This window comes from Dromaius novaehollandiae, chromosome 1 (genome assembly GCF_036370855.1).
Source record: "Dromaius novaehollandiae isolate bDroNov1 chromosome 1, bDroNov1.hap1, whole genome shotgun sequence".
In the NCBI taxonomy this organism is placed as follows: Eukaryota; Metazoa; Chordata; class Aves; order Casuariiformes; family Dromaiidae; genus Dromaius; species Dromaius novaehollandiae.
Window position 1 is genome coordinate 52,785,174 of NC_088098.1, and position 20,532 is coordinate 52,805,705.

General features: G+C 40.6%; 1 protein-coding gene across 10 annotated transcripts in view; it reads right to left on the reverse strand.

Moving 5' to 3' along the window:
* Positions 1-16,074, reverse strand: part of TNRC6B (trinucleotide repeat containing adaptor 6B) — a 141,970-nt gene extending 125,896 nt beyond the window's left edge. For 8 of the 10 annotated variants that reach the window (XM_064512110.1, XM_064512141.1, XM_064512098.1 and 5 more), the window contains exons 1-2: positions 15,938-16,074; positions 2,810-2,884 (exon numbers count right to left, since the gene is read on the reverse strand). The gene's annotated coding sequence lies outside the window, so the exon portion shown is untranslated. Of the gene's footprint in view, positions 1-2,809; positions 2,885-11,233; positions 11,399-15,937 lie in introns of all 10 variants that reach the window. The other 2 variants (XM_064512091.1, XM_064512115.1) reach the window with 2 other exon arrangements.
* Positions 16,075-20,532: the final 4,458 nt, after the last annotated feature.

Sequence of the window (20,532 nt, forward strand, 5' to 3'; positions counted from 1 at the left end):
AGTCTAGGAAATTATTCTTTGTGGGCAAGAATTTTACATGTTGCAAAAAAGCATGCATTTGCTGAGCCTGGATTTTTAAACTTTTACAGAATAAAGTTGCATCACTGCTGGAGACATTTTAAAAATAACTACCTCTGAGAAAAAGTTCAAATTGTAATTGTGTTTATTGTTTCATATACTTAATACTCACCCATCACTACACAATTTATACCAAAAATACTAAGAAAACTTATTCTATGACCCACCAAAGCATTTGAGAAGTAAGACTATTTAATGAAGAATGAGATCAAGCTAACCAGCTAGCAGACTAAATACTAGATACAGGCCTGATGTTAAAGGAAGTTGGACTAACAACCCATCTTGCATAGTACTGCAAGACAAAAACCTCAAACTGATATTGAACAGGAAATTCCCCTTCCATCGATTCACCATGATTATCGAAGTCTCTACAAATTATTGTCACTGAAACCACTTGGGGGGGGGGGGAAGAAAAGAAAAGAAAAAAAAGGCTAACATTTCCTCACAGAGCACACATACCACAATAGGTAGAATGGAAAAACCTCCTAAAATGAATGGCACCATTGAAGCTAGGCATTATAATTTTCCAGCTGCTGAAAACAGGATTTCTTTTTGCAGCAATTTATAATTTTCTCATAATTAATCATATCATTTTCACAAGTTTTGAAGTGTTTATTTAGTGTTTATTAATAGTTTCATAGCTTTTTAATAGCTATTAATAGTTTTGAAGTGTTTGTTTATTTAACAGTTTGAAGTGTTTATTTACAGGTACAAAACTGGGTTTTCCACCCAGAAACGAACTTCCAGCCAAGGCACTATCAAAGCACAGGTACAGTATACTCACAATAGTCTACTCAGCCACTTTGAAGTAGCATTCCAATGCAAATCTATATTAAGTACATTATCACCTTATTATTATGATGTCCCAAAGGTATCAGCAGCCTCAAAGTCCATGCCTAGAATGACTGCGCTTTTACCAGGCAAGGCATTTTAAATCATGGTTACAAACCGAGGCTTTAGAGACAGAAGTCTAATAAACTTCAAATTCTTGATTACTTTTGTAATAGGTGAATACATACCCTGAAACAAGTAAGTCCTAACACTTACCACTTCCTAACATTTCCTCTTGTAAACAAACACTGCTTTCATCTTGGCCAAACTAAGTAAAGAAAGTTACATCTACATGGTTTCAGTAGGGGGTAGGAGATAAGGAAATGCTTCCACTACTGAAATCTACTGCAAATAATACACAGAGGTGATAGTCATCCACTTTCTGGTCTTTAAGTTTTCAATTTTCTCTATAGATTTCCAAACACTTCAGGTTAAAAAAAAGTGAAAACTGAATTTCTCAACTGAATGTTTTCAGAAAGTAAAACTATCATCCAACTCCCTGAAACATCTCAGAAATATCCACTAATGCCACTTTAAAACACCATTATTAATCCATGCAGTCTAGTTCACAATGCCTAATGATAGGTAGAGCCAAAGGCTGCTGTGGACTTAGCAGTATCAGCATGTGTATTTGACATCCATCTCCTATCCAGGGACAGCATCAGCCAAAAAGCAAGACTAACAAACTGTCTGTGCCATTTCTGACAGCATAAGATCTGAAGCTAAAGGATATGAAATACTACAGAAGCTGGCCAAAAAACAGCTTTTCCCAGAAATTGGTTGTTACAGGCTGGATACCATACCATTAGTATCTAGCAAAAGCATTTAGAGTTCCAGCCAAACCACTGCATGCTTTTGGACCACTAATGTCTCCATGGGAATAGAGAGAACTGCTACTAATTTATGCCAATAACCTGTCCTATCTCATCACAGGACTTTATTCATGAAAAGGGGTGTGGATTCCTCTTCCTAACTGAAAAAAGCCTCTAATAAGTATCTATTTAACTTCTGGTAGATATATGTCAGGAAAAGACTGTTCATTCTCTTCCTGTTATTCTGATAAATTTAGGCCTGTGTTTCTGGAGCAAAAATAAATGTTAATTAACAAAGTTCAAGCAGTTGAAAAGACCAGAATCTAGTGAAAGTAGTCTGGGGTGAAGACAGAATGCTACATGCAGCTGAGCGGGACTGCAAAGAGATTAAGACAAGCAGAATCTTAGTGTCTACCACAGCCAGCACAGAATTTAAATATCACGCATACATCTCCTAATTCAAACCCTCACAGTAAGTATCCACTTCTGCCAGCAGTCAGTGCTTTAGGATGTATCAACCCACTTGCCTGGACTGCATAGTAAGAATTTCAGCAATGAAAACAGACACAGCTGAATTAGGCAGGCCACCAAATGCTTGATGGAAGCAAGGGGGGGGGGGGGGGGCAGAAGCAACTCTAACACAACAAAGAGGGGAGGGGAAAAAACAAAATCCCCAAACCCCCTAAGTACTATGACAGCTCCTAACCAAGTATTTTCCCTCACCCCAGTTAACTATAGCACTTACTTATTCATTCAATATCCAGGCACAGTGAAAGATCAGATTCAAAGATGTATTACCTTGCAATAACAGAAACAATTCATTACACTTGCATGCTCCTGGCTTAAATAAATGAAGTCCTGTCTTGACAGACTAGAACTGTATGCACGCGTAGTGTAACCCCCAAAACACTTCCACTGTGTGTAGTTCTAGTTCTAATATAGCCAAGTTCAGTGACTCATAGCTGGGTTAGAAAATCTATGAAGCAGCAGAATACCCCATACAGCATCAGGACTCCTAGCTTTTTCCTAAGGTGTTGGTTATTGTTGCATTTTTTTTCCCACATTTGCACTCAAAGTTCATTACTTACAGCAAGCGCCTCCTTTCTGGTGGCCTCACATAAGCTGCCTCTGTAGGAACACCACAGTATTGCAGGTGCACAGAACTGAAAGGAACAGATTGCAATCAGGAAGATATATTCTCTTTGGATTCTCTCCCCCCACCTCCCATCCAAATCAGGAGAAACAGTAAATGTGTACCATATGTGACAGGATTTCCTGCTGACAATGAAATACCATTCACCAAGGTTTTGGGACCAGAACCGTAAGGAGCTCTAAAAATCATATTTCTATTCACAGCTGGGAAAAAGAATTGGGTGAAACTGGCTTCTTGTACAAGAACTGAGATAAAAAAAAACACAGGCGTGCTCAAGGAAAGTGCTTGTGTAATTCTACAAGAACTTTGAAATATTATTATGTATAAGAATGAATCCTGATACCTACAGATCATTGGGTATTTAATCATATTGTGAAAGAAAAATTGTACCATCTCATCATCACTGAACTGGTTAACACTTAAGCCCATTTCAAACAATTCAGAATCTACCACCCTGCCTTAACCACAACTAGGATGAAAGAACTTCAATTTTGGTTTTGCAAAAATATAATCAACTTCTAGGAATGAGAAAAGATCCAAAATGGCTGGTTTGCCACTATACAGCCAGCTTAACAACACTGTAAAAGTTACAGTATTCCAGCTGCACTTGCTTAAGCATCATAAAAAAAAGTTTATTGTCAAGGTAAGAACCAACAGGTAGCATGTTTCTAAGTTCACTGCATCACTTAGTTAGCTACTGTTCATGCCTAATGTGCAGCATTACGTAGTGACAAACCGTTCCTGTCACTGGACTAGCTGCCATAAACTGAAATATTTTTTTCTGAATTTCTGGCATTAACTAGTAGCTTTCTGGGCATGATTTCCATTCACTCAATTTCTGACTACCAGGTACACATCAGAAGACAAAAACGAGGGTCTTTGTTATCACTGTAGTTTAACTGTCCCGTTGCTAACCACATAAATGTTTCACAGCAGCGAGTTTAAGTTTACATCTCAGTCCTGACTTATGTACTGGAATGATTCTGACAAAGCAACCAAGAGCATGCTCTTTGCTCAGAAGTCCTCAAGCTGCCTAAAAACACGTCACAAAAGCCAGCTGCTGACATAACTACACACAAAAATAAATCACCTCCCCAATTAGCATATCAGGAAGTTGGCTTAAAATCGTGCATGACTTCAAAACAATATAGATATATTTCATATTTTCTCAACTACAGCACAGTGTCACTGAAACAGTCAGAATTTACTTTAAAAGTTATCCAGACCTATGTAGGTCTGGCAGCTGTAGCCCTTCTCCACTTTGCTGCACTTCACTTTTCAAGACTGAGTAAGTCTTGATTCTAATGAACTAGAAACAGAGGAGGATGAGGAGAGATACTACTGGTGCTTGCCAGTAGATTAACCACTTCATTCTTCTGCAGTACTTAGAACCATCTCTTCTCATTAGTTAGGTGGAAAGAAATCCAGGAGATGCACTTCTAGGAGAAAAGAACTAAATACAACTCTAAACAAAGCAGCCAGAAAGAGATGGAAAGGCAGAAATACTTTGCTTTCTATGGAAAATCCAGAGAAGGTACTTGGCTATGTCAGCTGAGCACACCACAAAATCACCATGACATTCTACAGCAAAACATGACATGGGGTAAAATATCTATTATGTTTAACTCTGTGTTGGCTGCATGACTTCATACTTTGTTCAATATTAATTTCTTTGTACTAATGCTTTCTGTACTATGTGGAAAATGGTTCAGCTGTTAATGCAGATATGACACAGCTATTTTCAACAAGATAAGTAACTGTAACTTGGAACAAGTATCATGCATACAGTCCATACTGCTCTTCTAACGGAACATAAGAATAAAAGGACTACACAAAAGCAATATCATTAACCCATATGTACAAAACACTAGCGTCAGATCATGCCCCTTGAATCCTTTTACATCAACAGCCAAAACATAAATTAGCAAAACCACTTTCATAAAACAGAATGCTGCTGAAGACATCAATTTTTTTTTTTTTTGGTGAGTGAATAACTATACACCATGAGCTGCTCAGTAAAACAATTATTAGGCTTCTTTCATTAGAAGTCTCCCTTTCTGACTCAGCATTAAAGAGAAGATGAGGAAAAAAGTGCAAAAAAATTCTTCTCTTTTCAAATCCCATTTACAGGGCTATCTCTGAGCAACTAGTAATATTTCTTAATGCATGCCCATATAGTCTTTAAAAAAATGGAAATTCTCTTAACTTGATCAACTGGCTACTAGACCATCCTCTTCAAGAGAAAGGCAGCCCCAGGCCGCACAACGCTAAAGTCAGGCTTCCTCTTATCCAGAAGATTCTGTTTCTAGTTCTTGGGATCTGAAGACAGCCTTAAAATATGAGCTGAAGACAGAATACTGTGCTGCTGTCTTCCCAGTCTTCAGAAACATTTACATAAGTGACATTTAGGATGCCCCTCCTTCCAATAAAGGGAAAAATAAACTCTGCTTACACCTTTTTGCCACTTCCTAATTCATAAAGAAGGACAGTTCTTTTTCCTCATATTTTATCTTACAGTATCAAGAATTTCAGCTCTGATGATCCCTGCTTTTGCTAAAGAATCCACAACAGATTACAGTGAACCTAAAAGGCATTTGTCTCTACCCTGCCTCAGCAGCCTATCCTACATTACACATCACTTCTCAGTTGCCATCAAGGTCAAGTCCCAACTATAAATAGCCCAAGACTGCCCACTGGTTGTTTTCCAAACTCCTTTGTGCTTTGCCTCACTCTGTCCTTTCAGTCTGGCTGAAGCATGCATGGAAGTATCCTCAAAAACTCTTTCTGCTTTGTCTCTTCAAGTCGCTCAGTGAGGCTGTTGATCAGTAAGACAGAGTACTCTCAACACTGTCTTCCTGAAGACATATCTGTGTCCATCTATTTCTTGCCTTTAACTGTAAGCTCTTTGAAGCACAGAATACCCATTCTCTCTTCCTGTTCTTAAAAGGCAGCAGCACAACAAAGTTTTGGTGATAACTACAGCATCTAGTGGCTAAAACATAACACAGATACTAGCCAATGTCTCACTCTAAATCAAGGTTTTACTCAGCTAACATTATAATGAAAAGAAATTTTTAGCAAAGTTCAAAACAAGCTATCATTGTACAACTCATTCTTTTCAATTGCTCATCTTCTATTCTCTTAGCTCTTGCAAACTAATGCTTTCAGGAACAAAAAAGAACTATTTTACACTGCTCCTATAACCCGCTTCTGCTTGATAACGGTAGCAATGCTGGGAATCCTAATGGCACACAAGCAGTGATCTACCAGGAGCATTTCAAACACCATGTAATTTAATGATGCTTTGAGTGGCAAACATGGGGATGTAGTCAACAGGCTTAAAGTGCCAGCCATGCATTTTATACTACACTGAAAACCTACGCAACAGCACATTTATCAAAAACAGCAATAACAAAATTAAAACTGATAAGGTAGTAAGCAGGCATGAGCAGAGAAAAAAGGGAGGGGGTGCTATCCACTGACATTTAAATTGGAATTTCAACAGTTACAGAAGTTATTTATAAAGAGCACTACTAAAACCATTCGAACGCATCATAGGATTGAAAGATATTGCACCTTTCAAACTCCTTAGTTTCTACTTTCTTCCTATATTAGAACAGTATCAAAGTTCCCTCCTCTTGAACTATTATTTAAGGGTTATCTTCACAATAAGAGCTGCATTGGTAGGAAATTCACACCAATGTGGCAATGCTGGTGCTAACTCCTACAGGAATCATCATACTACTTCCTCATGTTTGAATATACCCTGTTACACACAGAGAAGCTTCAGATCATGGAAACACTACATCTTGTAATGCGATTTTGGGTAGACCTCTATAGCCAGGATGGGTTGAGACAGTGCCAGGGAGGAGACAGGGCTGAGCGGGGGAAATGAAGCTTAAGTAACAATTTGCCTGTTTCTTTTCTTTTTTCTTTTTCTTTTTTTAAACTCTTTGTTACTTTACACCCTGAATTTTTTTAATGAATGTTCCATATTTAACACATTTTGAATCGTTAATTGGGCTTTTTTGCTTTATACAAAACCTTTTAATTTGACTTCCTGGTAATATGATTATATATGCAGAGAAAGAAGTCCAAGGTCTTAATACTATTATTGTGAAATAAAAAACAAATAATAAGTTGTTAAGCAAATAAATACAGACTATAATTGCAACAAACATCAGCTTCCAAGAGAATCAGCTACCAAGCTTGGCTTCATCAATATTTATAGCTTGACATCCGTATGAACAGTGCTCCTCAGGTATTTATGCACCTAAGAAAGGGATAGGAAGCTCATTTTCAAGAATTTGCTCTCTATTTAACAGTATTATTCCAATCTTCTTTAAAGAAAGGAGGCAATACACTTAATTTTTTTTTGAGTAAATTCATTTTTTAATTCAAAAATGAAATTAAAGTTATCAGCAATACAATCTTGGTCTTCAACATTGCAAACTCTGATAAGCATGCTCAGTTAGAACTACTGAAAGTGGAACTACTAAAGAAAAAAGTTTTGGACCTGCTCAAGTATGTGCAAGTTCAGAGCCTCAATTTTCACTCTTTTGCGGTTAGCACAAAGTAATACTTCAATATTCGCATCTAATTCCCTCTAAAGTAGCATTTAAAAGATAGGCAAGAAGTACTTATTATTTAGCTCAAGATTATGCAACTCTACCTTTTGGCTACCTACCTGCAATGCACAATGATTGATTTTCAGTCAGGCTGTCCTACCATACCTAAAAAACACAGGGTTTTGAATTTGCTCCTAGTTCCAAATTCTTCTCATTTTCAAATATTGGCTTTTGATCATCATATATTCAATTCAAAACTGTAGTATTAAAAAAAAAAAACACTTTTTTTTGAGTTAAAGTTTTGTAAAACTAAAATTACTTTTAATTTAGTACATTTACATAATCAGTCTTCTTCCATACTGTTTAAGCAGGAGACAGTTAAGCTGATATACAGTACCCATGCATCAGTTTATCTAGTTACCTAAACTGGTAAAAGTAACATTACCCAGCCTTGGATAAGTATAGGGTTAGAGCTGGAGACAAAACAGATCAATTATGTCATTGTATTCTTGCCCTGAGGCCACCACTACTTTATATTGTCAGGAGCAGGAACATTTTCCATTGTTTATTAGCCAATGTTAGAAATATTCAGTACAATGAGACTTCTACCTTTTTTCTGAGACACTTCTCCACAACCTAATGTACTGTTTAATCAGCAGGAAGTCTTTCTCAATTTCAATCCATTTTCTGCAATACATGAATTGCCAAGGATATGCGGAAAAGAAAGAAAACTGGCCCTTTAAATATGAAAGGGCCAGAGGAGTTAACTACCAACAAGAGAGAAGATTATAGACCAATTTCAGCTGCTTCTCCATGTAATCAAGAATTTTAAAAGGCTGAGCAAAAAAAGTTATGGACAGCCAGTTTACTGGATCACATGTAGCGGAAAAAGCCACTATGTAAAAATAAGACAGCAACATTGCCCCTTTTCCTTATCCTACCGTAAATGTTGTGATTCTTGCTATTCTCCGTATGACCTCAGGTCCCGGAATTGATTATAAAAACCTCAGCTTTCTAAAAAAAATTTGAATGGTAAAGTCAGAGAAAAGAGTTTGAAAAAAAAAATGTAGGGATTCAATGTGTGCATGGTGAGAGCAAGAAAAAAAGCGGGTAACATTGAGCACATCTTCAGACTTGAGGCATACCATTTGAGGGGATGCGAGCTTAAGCAATAAGCAGACTCAGTACTTTCAAGTAATTTTTTTGACAACACCTGTCTAAGCTCCAATGCCTATGCAAAATCTATTTTCTCTGATGCACTGCAATGTTTTCCAAATGGCTGAAGCTAACATACCAGCAACTAAAATATGCACTTTTCAATGAATTAGATATTTTTTAATTTTTTCTTCCCCAGGAAGTTTTCTTTCACTTAGTTTCATTTCCTATAAGTTTTATAAAGCTCACTAAAGCAATTACTCCTTTCAAGAAAATATTTTTGACTACTGGGTAGAAAACTGTATAAAACACCTCCTTTTCTGAACTATAAAGGAGAAAGCCTGGACATGCAGCAAAAAAATATGTATTTTTCCCAAGTCTCATTTAGCAAAGTGAGTGTCAGCAAAAACATAGGTAGCATTCTCCCAACTTTTATTAAGTATAGCAAAGACTCTGAAAACCAACTAAAGCCTGCACATATTCTTCTTACCACCACCATGCCAGCCACTGAAAGCGGATGAGCAAGGTCTGAAGTACCCAAACATTTATCCAAGTTAAAGGCACAGCAATTTCAGAAAAAAATTCAGCTTAAGCATCTCACTTTGTTCTGAAGGGCCTAGAAAATACATGCCACATAACATCCAGTATTGTTATTGCAGATAACGGCAACCATATACATTTAAAACTACCACAACAAAAAGAGACTTCATATGAGGGGTAGGGAGTACTCAAAGACAGCATTCATCTTTAAAAACCTTTAAAAACCTAGGAGAAAAATATCAAAAATATGAAATATTCAAGTTTGTTAGCCACATCAGTTAAAAGTGGTTTGTATCTTGATAAATGGTCCCAAACAAGCACAGTGGCTTGATTTTCTTTCATTCCTGTTCTCCTCACTCATCTACATTTTTAATTGCAAGAATGCACAGCTGGTACAATGCCATTCAAGTCCCATAAGGTAGAAACTCAGAAAGCCAACAGCCTGAAAACAAAATCCTTCTGAGAACCTGATTACATATGGAAGGATATGAATTTAAATCACCAGGTCTGTAACAGTAAAACTTCCTGTGTGGACGGGGGCAGTTTGAATTCAACTTAAAACCCAAACACGAATTTGAGAATAAATACTTTCCCATCACAGAATTAAATTGATAGATTTATAGTAGTGTAACAATATTGATATAATCATGGAAATGTAACTTGGAAAAAATCTCAATGCAGAAAAATCCTAGAGAGAGTCAACAAAGAAAGATATTAAAAACCACAGAAGTAGCTGACAACATCCAAAAGCAGGTATTTCGTGCAACATCTATTATGGCCTCCTTACTAAAAGTGATTTTCAACTGCTTCAGGTCAAGGATGGATCACGATTCATTTTGGAATGAAGTACATTTTGTTTTCTGTAAGAAGCTGGGCCAAGGGGATGCATTCCTTTCCTCCAAGGGATTAAAATAATAATAATAATAATTCAGCATCTACTTTATCCTAAATTCATATGAAAGGCACCACTTTTTAAGCTAGCGCTTTCACTTGTAATATTAACTTAGGGTATCTTAAGTCATAGCCCCTAAACAGAAAACTGGGACATTTGAAACAGTGTTTCATTGTATTAGTAAATGTACAGGTTATTTAATCTAGAAAATCTACCTAGAAAATCACAAAGTTATGGTATGCTATGTAAAAAAAAGCAGATTCTACACTGTGCTGCAGTGAGAAAATTGAAATGCAGTACAGCACATTTTATCATCTCCATAAAAAGCAATCAGACATCTGTAATGATCCAAAAACTTTCCCAGCAGAGAAGTAACAGGTTTTCAAACATCCAGAAGAGTTGGACAACCTGTATCTCTTCAGCCACACACAGTTCATCAGATGACCAAGTTTGTAACTAGACTGTGCTGACATAGGGTTGCCTGGGTAATTTATACTCTTGGCTGTAGGAAGAAGCAAGACAGGAGGGACTACTCCTATTAACATTAGTGAACTGCCCCAGGGCCAAAGCATGCTTAATCCACAGCAGACCAGCAAGTTGCTGGAGAGTTACTTCTATCTCCTGGGGCAGACATATTTCCTACAACACACATGATACAGCCACGAGATTTTTGTAGAGAGGTCACAGGAGCAAGAAAGTTGGTAAGGACTGCCTTAGAGCAGCCCAGAAGTTTGTCAATTCTGATAATGTGCAGATTTAATAAACCGATCTTAAAACAAGAATGCTGGCATAAGGCTTTGGGAACATTCAGCTTCTTGATTTAAAAGCATACTTTTAAGTTAACTTGTGAAACTTGCGGAGAAAAGTAAACTTCATGAGAAAGAGGAACACCAGCCCCAGTACATAAGATGATCAGAGAAACAGAAAAAAAGCATTTTTAACTATTAAAACATAGGCTAGAATCTGAAAATCTCTAAACTTAAGGAAGTTATCAGTATTCGTAAGAATTATGTTGCGCTGTGACCACTACCAAATTAAATGGCACAAAATAATAGATTTCTCAAGACTTCTAGAACTTCTTCTATAAACTTTTTCAGGTTGTTTTTCACTGTAGTATTTTTTAAAGGACTGTCAAGAGCTAAGATGAAAAATAAAAGTTAAATGTAAATAAAAGTATTAATGAATTACTTACATTGCTACTCACCTGGATCATTTACAGGGCTCCCCTCCAACAGGCATCATGATATTATTATACCATCTGTTTCCTAATTCTCTGTCAAGCTATCTAAAAATTATCAACCCTTTGTTTTGCAACTTTACTTCTTATGCTTTCATCCATTAATTAGGTTTTTGGCCTTCAATCTTCTTCCTAACAGAGTCAAAATATACAAATTACCAATTATATTTTACATTTTGACCAGTCTCCTATATCATGCAGCATGAATACAGTACCGTCTTACGGTACCTCCCATTTCTTCTGTCAAACAGTATATTTGTCCACAGTCCCAAAAGCTAAACTGGTTAAGAGCTACTTTCAGTCTTCATTTTACCCTTTAAAATAGATACTTAAAAAAAAGAATCAAAAAAGAGAAAGTTTCAGATGAAGCACCATTTTTTTTTCCCACATTTTTCATGGAGGAACCATTATGTTTTCTCTAATCCACACACATTAAATCGGGAAATACATGCAAGATATCTGATTTCAGAACTACTAAAGCTGGCAAGGCCCAGAAATGCAATCTGTACTGACTAGCTGAAACTGGAAAAGGTCATCTCCATAGCTCACTACATAGTAAACATAGAGCATATCCAAACTCCAACCACAACCCTTACACTGATGAAAACTTAAAAACCTCAGAACATTCCCCTACAACATACAAATCATAGTAAGTGCAAAAACACTCTTCCCTTCTTACTGCTATAAAAAAGCAAAGTGAAATTTTTTTTAATATACTCTTTGTCTACTGCTCCACGGGAAAAGAAATACACAAGATGTTTGCAGCAAAGCATATTTACTTCCCTGAGGAACAAGTAACAAAAAATGCTTTCATTGTTTTTATGCAGCGCAAAGGAGATATGAACAGTAAAGTGACAAAATGTAAAGAAGTATGAGAGAGCGCTTTTCTATCCACTGAAAACGACAGCAAACAGAAGCCAGAATATTCTGATTACTATTATGCTAGTCAACTTGCAAGCAGAAATACCAACTGGCAGCTCCTTGTCTGACAGTGACAGCTGATCAAGTACCAAAAGTGCCCCTACTTCTATTAGCAGATGGCAGCAAAAAGTTTAGTTTGGATTCAGAACAAATTAATAGTGATTCTATGCCAGTGCATAGTGCAACTTTTGGCCAGTGCCAAAAGAGCAACTTTAGCATATGTATTTTATCTGAAAAGAGAGAAAGACAATAAACATTAAGATAAAGAAGACTATCTGCAAGAATATAGAAGTCTTATCCTATTGTAACCTCATTTTTTCCTGGTTAAACCATTAGAAATGTATGTTCTTAGTGGTTAATTCCACAAATCTGTGGTAAGTCCGTCCTATTACAACCGAAAACTGACATCTTGCTATTTTTTCCCAAGGTAATATAACACTTCACAAGTGTTATTTCTGAAAGCACAACAAAAATCATTACAAGCAGTTCCAAAGATAATTCAGGCACACACATTATAAGCACTGAGGAGAGCACAGAAAATTTTCACGTTAAAAGAAAACCAATGATATACACTTGGTGGTATCAGATCCATCCCTTAACTACGCATTAAATATGGTTAATATATCATAAGAAGACAAACACCATCAATTCTTCTCAATAACAGATACACTGATCCAGAAATTACTTGTAGAAAAACGTTAAGTGGGAAAATAAAATAATAAAGAATTGTGGATGTACTGCAGAATTTGTGAATCTAATAGCACTAGAGAGCAATTACTGAGGGAAGTCAGGACAAAGAAGGCAGAGAATGACTCGTAATCATTATTAATATTATTGCATAAACCAGACAGTATCTATGTATAAAAAGACACTGTGGGGGAAAAAAAAGATAACAGCAGTAAGTGACTAGGACAAGAACCTTTGCATCCTGCAGAAAATGCAGAATAAAGTAACTGAACCATTATGCAGACTAACTATTAATAAATTCATTCAAGTCAATAACTAAGTTTTTTTTTTTTTTTTTAAAGAATTTGAAGAGGACTTGTGTTTTAGGCTTATTTTATGATCTCCAGTTAATACAGCTTAATTGGAAATCCACACTCTTCTGTGAGTAGAAACACTAGTTTTTGATGGGGGAAAATCAACCCCCGAAATAACAAAAACCATTTAAACATATTTTCAAATGACTTACTCTATGACAGTCCTCTAATTCATTCCATCATTTTGGATGCAACTATCTCCATACATGATGTATACTATATGTTATTTCTGCATAACAAATCTATTTCCACTTTTCTACTTCCTATGAAAGGAAGCAAATCAAAGGTAAAATATAATATCTCAGAACTATTTATCATTTCTTCCTGAAGCTCTCTACTCTTCAAGTCATTCTCCCATACCAGTGAGCTATATACTATATGAAGTTTTAATGATCAAATACACATCACCAAGCAAAGCTGTGACACGCATTCTACCTCAGTGATTTCATGAGAACGCACAATCATACAAACTCAGGTAGACAACACTTTTCTGATTCACACCTTCAAGACTTTTTTTCAAAATACTTGAGACAGCAAAACCTCATTTATAAATGAAAGCTTAGATTTCTAGACAAATTTACAGCTATATAAAAACTGCAGTAAGGCACCAATACATACAGCTGCTTAATCAAGATACCCAGACTGTTTTATAACTAATGTTGCAGTTGTTCTCAGTCTTTCCACTTTATGGACTGAAGTTACTCTCTTTACTAAGCATCTCAACAATAACATTATGAAGAAACAGAAACCATGGCTGAATTCACAAAAAAAGTATGCACATCAGAATTTAACTAATTAGCACAGACAACTGTGAGCTAATATTGTACATGTTTACATAGTTTTACATAAAACTATATATTCACAAATAGAACTTTTATGCACAATACATCTGGGCAAGGTGAAAGTAAAAAGTATAACGCTAATCTCGCCTAGCTTCTATGAAATAAGATCTGCTTGTATCTTGTTGCCCCAGAACTTTACAGCAGGAAAGCTGACACACTTGCTACCTCAAGGGAGTTCCACTCCTCCTTCTCCAATCTCAAACTTTTGCAGAGCCACTTCTTTACTGCAGGATTGACTAGCTTTAGCTGCAATTGAGTTACCAAACACAATCAAAAAGCCACTCTTACAAACAACTCTCCAAGGTAAATCTACACTGCAGTCACTAAACTAACTGCACATTGTGTAGAAAAACCTGACCCTCTTTTTTAGTTCAGGATCTCTGGTAATGAAGCAGATCAGAGCATTTACTCAGCTTCTCAACAGCAAGCACATTCCCAAGAAATCTGTCTCATTACAGCCACCATTATAAGAGGTGGCAGAATTGTTGAGCAATTGTGCTGTAGACATACTAACTGCAAAGCTGGTTGAATCTGTGTACCTATTTAACAATTCTGTGAACTAAAGCTGTTTCCTGTACAACACTTATACAAAAAACTAAAATGCAATATACCAGAATAGCAATATTGCTAAAGATTAATAAGTAAATCATATCTTTCAAATATGGAGCTATACAAACCACAAAGTTCTACCTACTACTTTTCAGTAAAATCAAGATTCACAGTTTTCGTAGGGATAAAAAAAACTGAGTCACTGAAACCTAACAAGTCATGCTTAAAAATAATAATTATGGATACATTAAAAAATGAATTAGTTAATTCCAAAAGTACCCTGCAAGCTCTATGCAGAGATACATAAAACAATGTCCGTAGTAAAAACCTTCCACGTTAAACTTGGAAAAATGAAGTATCATGTACAGTACTAAGCATGTCTATTTTAGGTAGGAAACCACTTTGTTGAAAGCTGGTTTTATTAAAAATAATTCTGTTCTATTTAGATTCTGCTACACGCAGTATCATAAAGAAAATTTGGGCGTGCAAAATGCCATGCTACAGCCAGCGTTATCCAAAGCTGCTGAAGCGTCTCCTGAAACAAACATTCGCTCATTTTCCTACAAACGGGCTCGGGAAACTTTTTTTCTTTCTTTTTTTTATTCTTGCGCGCGCCTGGGACACACCTCTAAGTACGGTCACTCCTCCCACCCACATACACACATTTTAACTAGCATCATGTTCAACACATCCAGTGCGGTTTGTAGTGGTATCGACATAACCTCAGGATTGTCCCCACACTACACAAAATCACTTTTTTCTCCAACCACAGAAAGGCTCCTCCGGGTCCTTCCACCGTCTTACATTTTGCTCGCTCTGGGCGGGCGGCTCTTGTCCGGAGGGAGGCCGGGCTCGGCAGCGGGAGGCCACCGGGGCACCGAGGGCACAACGCTGCGCGCCGCGGCACCAGGCAGCGGCCTCGGGGCCGCCCGCGCGTCCCGCCGGGGAAACCGGAGGGGGCGGCGGGGCACGCAGCTGCGGCGGGGAGGGGGCGGTGCGAGCCCGGCTCTGCCCCGGGACAGGCGCGCCGGGGCGGGGGAGTAGCCCCGACGGCGTTGGGGCAGCGCCCTTGAGCCACCGCCGAGTCAGGCCGAGCCCCTCCCGCCAGCCCTTCCCCCCCCGCGGCGGCACCGCAGCTCGGCGGCGGGGGGGAGGGAGGGGGCGCGCGGGCCGCGCCAACGGCCCCTCTCAGGCGGCGCGAGGACGCGCGCGGCGCGAGGGGCGGGAAGGGCCCTGAGGCAGCGCTTGAGGGAGGCCCGGAGCCCGCCCGCTCCTCCGGTGCCCGGGGGGGGGGGGGGGGGGTCCTGTCCCGCACTCACCGCTGAGGCGCCGCCGCGGTGCGCTGAGCCCCCTTCTTCTCAGTGCCGGGGGCGGCTCCGCCCGCCTGCCCGCCGGGGGAACGCGAACCCAGAAAACGAACGCGAACAAGATGCGATAACTGGCCCCCCTCCAAAAAAAAAAAAAAAAAAAAAAAAAAAAAAAAAAAACTTTCCTCGCCGCCGTCTCCCTCCCCCGAGGAGCACGAACCCAAACACACCGAGACACTCCCCCGCACCGCCCTTCGCGTCGCCTACTGGACGGCGCAGCACCGACCCCCGCACTGATTGGGCATGTCGCCTGCTCGTCTTCTCCCTCCTCTCCCCTTTCCGCCCTTGCACGCTGCCCATTGGGAAGACCCCCTGCGATCTCTCCGCCCATTAGCTACGGCCCTTGTCTATCAGAAGGCGACCCCCGCCTCTCAGCTCCTCTAATTGGGCTGTCTCGTCACTGTCCCCGCACTCATTGGTTACATTTGCTGACTGTCATATCTTGACATTGCCCCCTTCGCAACCCTCACTGGCTCCTTCCCCTTCTTTCTTCCTGCCAGTTGGCTGTAAGATTTGCCCCTTAAATGGGGCACCCGCTTGCCCGCCCCTACTTGCTCCGCCTTCCCACAGCGCGGATTGGGTGGCAGGTTGTAGTCTCGCAAACCACTGGTGACTTTATGTGCTTGTCACAGCACAGCGCGCGTACAGTCCCGCCCACCGAGCTGCGGGCTTTGGCGGCTTTTTCGCCGCCGTCCGCGGACCCTCCTCCGCTGAGGCGGGAGGAGACGCTATGTCAGTTGTCAAGTCTGTCCACTTCATCTGCCAGCCTCAAGGGCGGGACAGAGTGGCGGGCGCACGCGCTAACGAATATAGCGCCGACTATCGCCGCCCGGAGACGCGACACACCCCCACCCCCGCCGGGAAACGCTAACAACGCCATACGCCGCACCGTCCGCAACGACTTCTCTGCCTCCGCCCCTCCCCTCAGGGGAACGCCCGCCCAGAAACGGCTGACCTTATTGGGCAAGGAAGACATCAGTCGTGGAGCTCGCAAGGCCATTGGTAGCAGGCAGGCGCCTCCGCAGCCAACTGGCAACGGCCCGCCGTGTCACCCCCCGGATGAAACAGCAGCGGCGGGCGGGTGGGGGAGGAGAGCGGCTGCCGTGGCCGTCGTCCTTTGATTGGTTGACTCGACTCTCAATCTGATCCTTAAGGCGCGGGGCGGGGAGGGGAAGGCGGTGCCGGGCCGTCTGAAGTGGCGCAGGCGGTGGTTGGCGCTGCGCTGTGTGCCCGGCCCCACGTGGCCCGGGCAGGGGCGCACGTGACAGGGCGCCGCGGGGCCCGCGAGGCCCGCGAGGCTCTGCAGCGCCCGTTGCGCGGGGAGGGAAAGGCTGCGCGCGGGGGGGTCAGTTACAACCGGCATGGCAGCAGCTGGGTCTTTCCCTTTTGCCCCCTGCCGTGTGCCTCTGTCTGTGTGTCTGGCCACATTTGTACGTACACACACAAGAACACAGCGTGGTGGACACGGTGTGGGTGTTTTTATGGTCTCTTTCCTGCTGGCGTTCTTCTGGGTTTGCTCTGAGCTACCGAGGCCTGTTTTAGGTGGCCTTGGAGCAGTCAACAGTCTGGGTTCACTTGATTTCCCGGCTACCATGTGTTTTAAATTTACAGGTGGAATCTGCACTTTGTTAGGGCTGATAGGAGCTTGGCCATTAACTTCCATAAAGCAGTGTTTTGCCCTTCGTGCTTTGAAAACCGGTTGCACTCCAGACAGCTCGGTCCTGACTATCTACAGCCGTTTTGTTGTGCAGGTTGTATGGAATGAAAATGACTTTCATAATTTTCAGAGGGAAGCTGTGAATAGCAATCTTGACAACCTGGAAAAAGTGATTTTACAGTGGCTACAGTATCACTTACAAATTTAAGTATTAAAAATAAATGCTGGCTTTGGTATACATTGAGTGGGCTGACCCAGATGTAGGGCTGCAGAGATGGGGCAGTGAGGGATCCAGGCAGGTGCTGGCCTGGGGACACCTGCCCTGGAGGGAGCACAGAGCAGGGGTGAGGTGCAACACAGCTGCATCGTGGGGCTGGGAAGGCATTGAGAGCGGGCATGGCGCAGTGCTGCTTGATATCGGAAAGGGAAGGAAAAACATGGAGATGTGTAAGCAGGAGCCACAAGAGACAAGGGCTTAGGATTTGTTCAGGATTGGCAGGGCAAAGGAGCGTATAAATCTCTGAACAGATACAAAGTGCTGAGAGGAGTACATGGAACAGTGGAAGTATGTGGAGGGAGTGTAAGCTAGAGGAGAGAGAGCGAGCACCCTTGTTTGTGCCAAATTTATGTGCTGAATAGCTCATTCTCATTCTCCCTATTCTAGTTCTCCAGTATTTTTGAAGAGTGCTGGTATCTTAATGATGGTGACATTCTGACCTCACCCAGGGCTGTGTGCCAGTGCAGTGTTTTTGTTTGATCTCATCTGGACAATTCTGTTACAATCTGATCAGAATTTGGGGGCAGCTGGAAATACCATTTTGGTGCTGAACAGAGAACTATAGAGATGGGAGGACCCTGTCATGCTGCTGAGTAGGCCTTCGGGTGTTCAGTGAAAACACAGTCTGCCTTGGAAGAGCCGTAGAGCCTTTCACGAGTTAGTCATCACTAGGAGGAATGGCTGTGAGCACAGCAAAAACAATGTATACTGCTGTCATGGAAAAAGCACGTTGGAAATGGGAGATGATGTGACAGTACAGAGTCCCGTTTTGTGCTTGCCCTCTTCCCCCCCCCCCCATAAAGCCACACCATATTTTTTGTATGTGTATTTCAGCTATAGAATGACTGAAAGGACCTGTTAGAGGAACAAGCACACAAAATCCATGTGAACCTATGCTATATGACTCAGCAAACAGTCTTGAATCTTTTGAAGGCTTCCCCACTCAGTAATGGTAGTTGGATTTTTTCACTAATCAGTGGGGGGAAAAAGCCGCCTTTAAGATGGAGGAGGCTTCATATTGGGTATATATATCTGCTACTGTAGTGCTTTTAAGCATGCAAAGGGCACAACATAAATCAACATGAAATAGTAGTATAAATTGGGAGTTTATAGATGTCTCCTCTATTTCTCAGTGTTTATTCACTGAGCAGAAAGTGACTGTGTCTTCTGTTCCCATGTATGTTTTTTTTGGTGTGAGCAGAAATCACTAGCATACAGGGCATATAGGTTGCACTCACTTGGAGAGAAGGATTTGCCCAAGATACTAACCTTGTCTTTGCCATAAGTAAAATAAATAAATAAATATAAAAAAATCACTGCTTAAATTCCAATTCCCCTCATTGGTATACTTTTGCAAGTTTTTCCTTCATATGCTTTGCTCAGGGTTTTTGCAGCTGTGCACACGGCATTACATGGAAAGCAGAGTGAAGCTGTGCAGGGTTATTTTGCATAAGCCTGGGAAGCCACAACTTTCATTTAGCAGTGTAGCAAAAGATAGCATGCTCTTTTGTGCCTGTAGTTTCACTCTATAGAACAAATGTGAACTGCAGTAACGGAGTAGATTGTATTGGTTTGTGTGAAATAATAATGGAAGGCTCGGATGTTCCTACACAGGTTCACTAGTGGATTTGGGGAGATCACAACTCTCAGGCTAGTTTCTGGGTCTCAAAAAGTCCAGACGCTTAAGAAAAAAATAGGTGAGGTGTGAAAAAAATAGCAAGAACTATCACCCTTGTTGCCCAGAAAATGGGATAAAGTTGGCTAGTGAAACTGTGTATTTTTATCCACTGGATGTCAGTGTTACGCTATTGCTGCGGTGCATTTCTGGGTGCTGAGAAAGGTTGGACTTCTTGGGGTGAGAACTTTTGGAAGATCTTTGCTCTGTGGTGGGTAAATGATGTGAAAGACCATTGAAGCCACAGGGGAAAAGGATTGCTGCGGTACATAGATGCGCTCCTTTTGGCTTCTGCAAAAGTAGGCTGGGACTCTGCCTGCTAATGCCTTAACATACCAAGCCCCACGTTGACTGTAGCCTGAGGGAGATGGAGAGGGATCCTTTAGTGTTGGGGTCGATCTCAGCCTTTTGACTGTTTTGATCACTCCTCCTTATGCTGTGAAAATGCTTGGCCTCTCCCTTTTTAGAATCTCTTTAAAAATTAAATGTAGTTTTGATACCAGAGAGACAAATAATACTGCATGTGACAGAGACATAGTTCAGGAGCAGGCTGTGTAAAGGGACTTTTCAAAACAAACAGGGAGTGCTGCTAGCTTGGGACAACCCTTTGCAGAAATGCAAAGAGCCAAAACACTAGGAGCAGCTTTGATATTTGGGAGTTGAAAGTCAGGTTTTTTTAGAGCTGACACTTGGTTTAATGTCTATTTCCAGCAGAGCCATAACCTCTTTTATAGACTTCCTAGGTTTTAAAAATTATTGTACCCGAATGAACTCTGAACAGTCAGTCATGTAAAAGCTACTGATATTGAAAAAATACTCTGTGCTAACACTGTCTTTTTTTCTCCCTCAGATATTTTAAGCAGCAGCTATCCAGAGGGCACAGAAATTATCTATTTAGGTGTCTGCATTACTAATAGAGATGGGTTACCTTTTGGAAA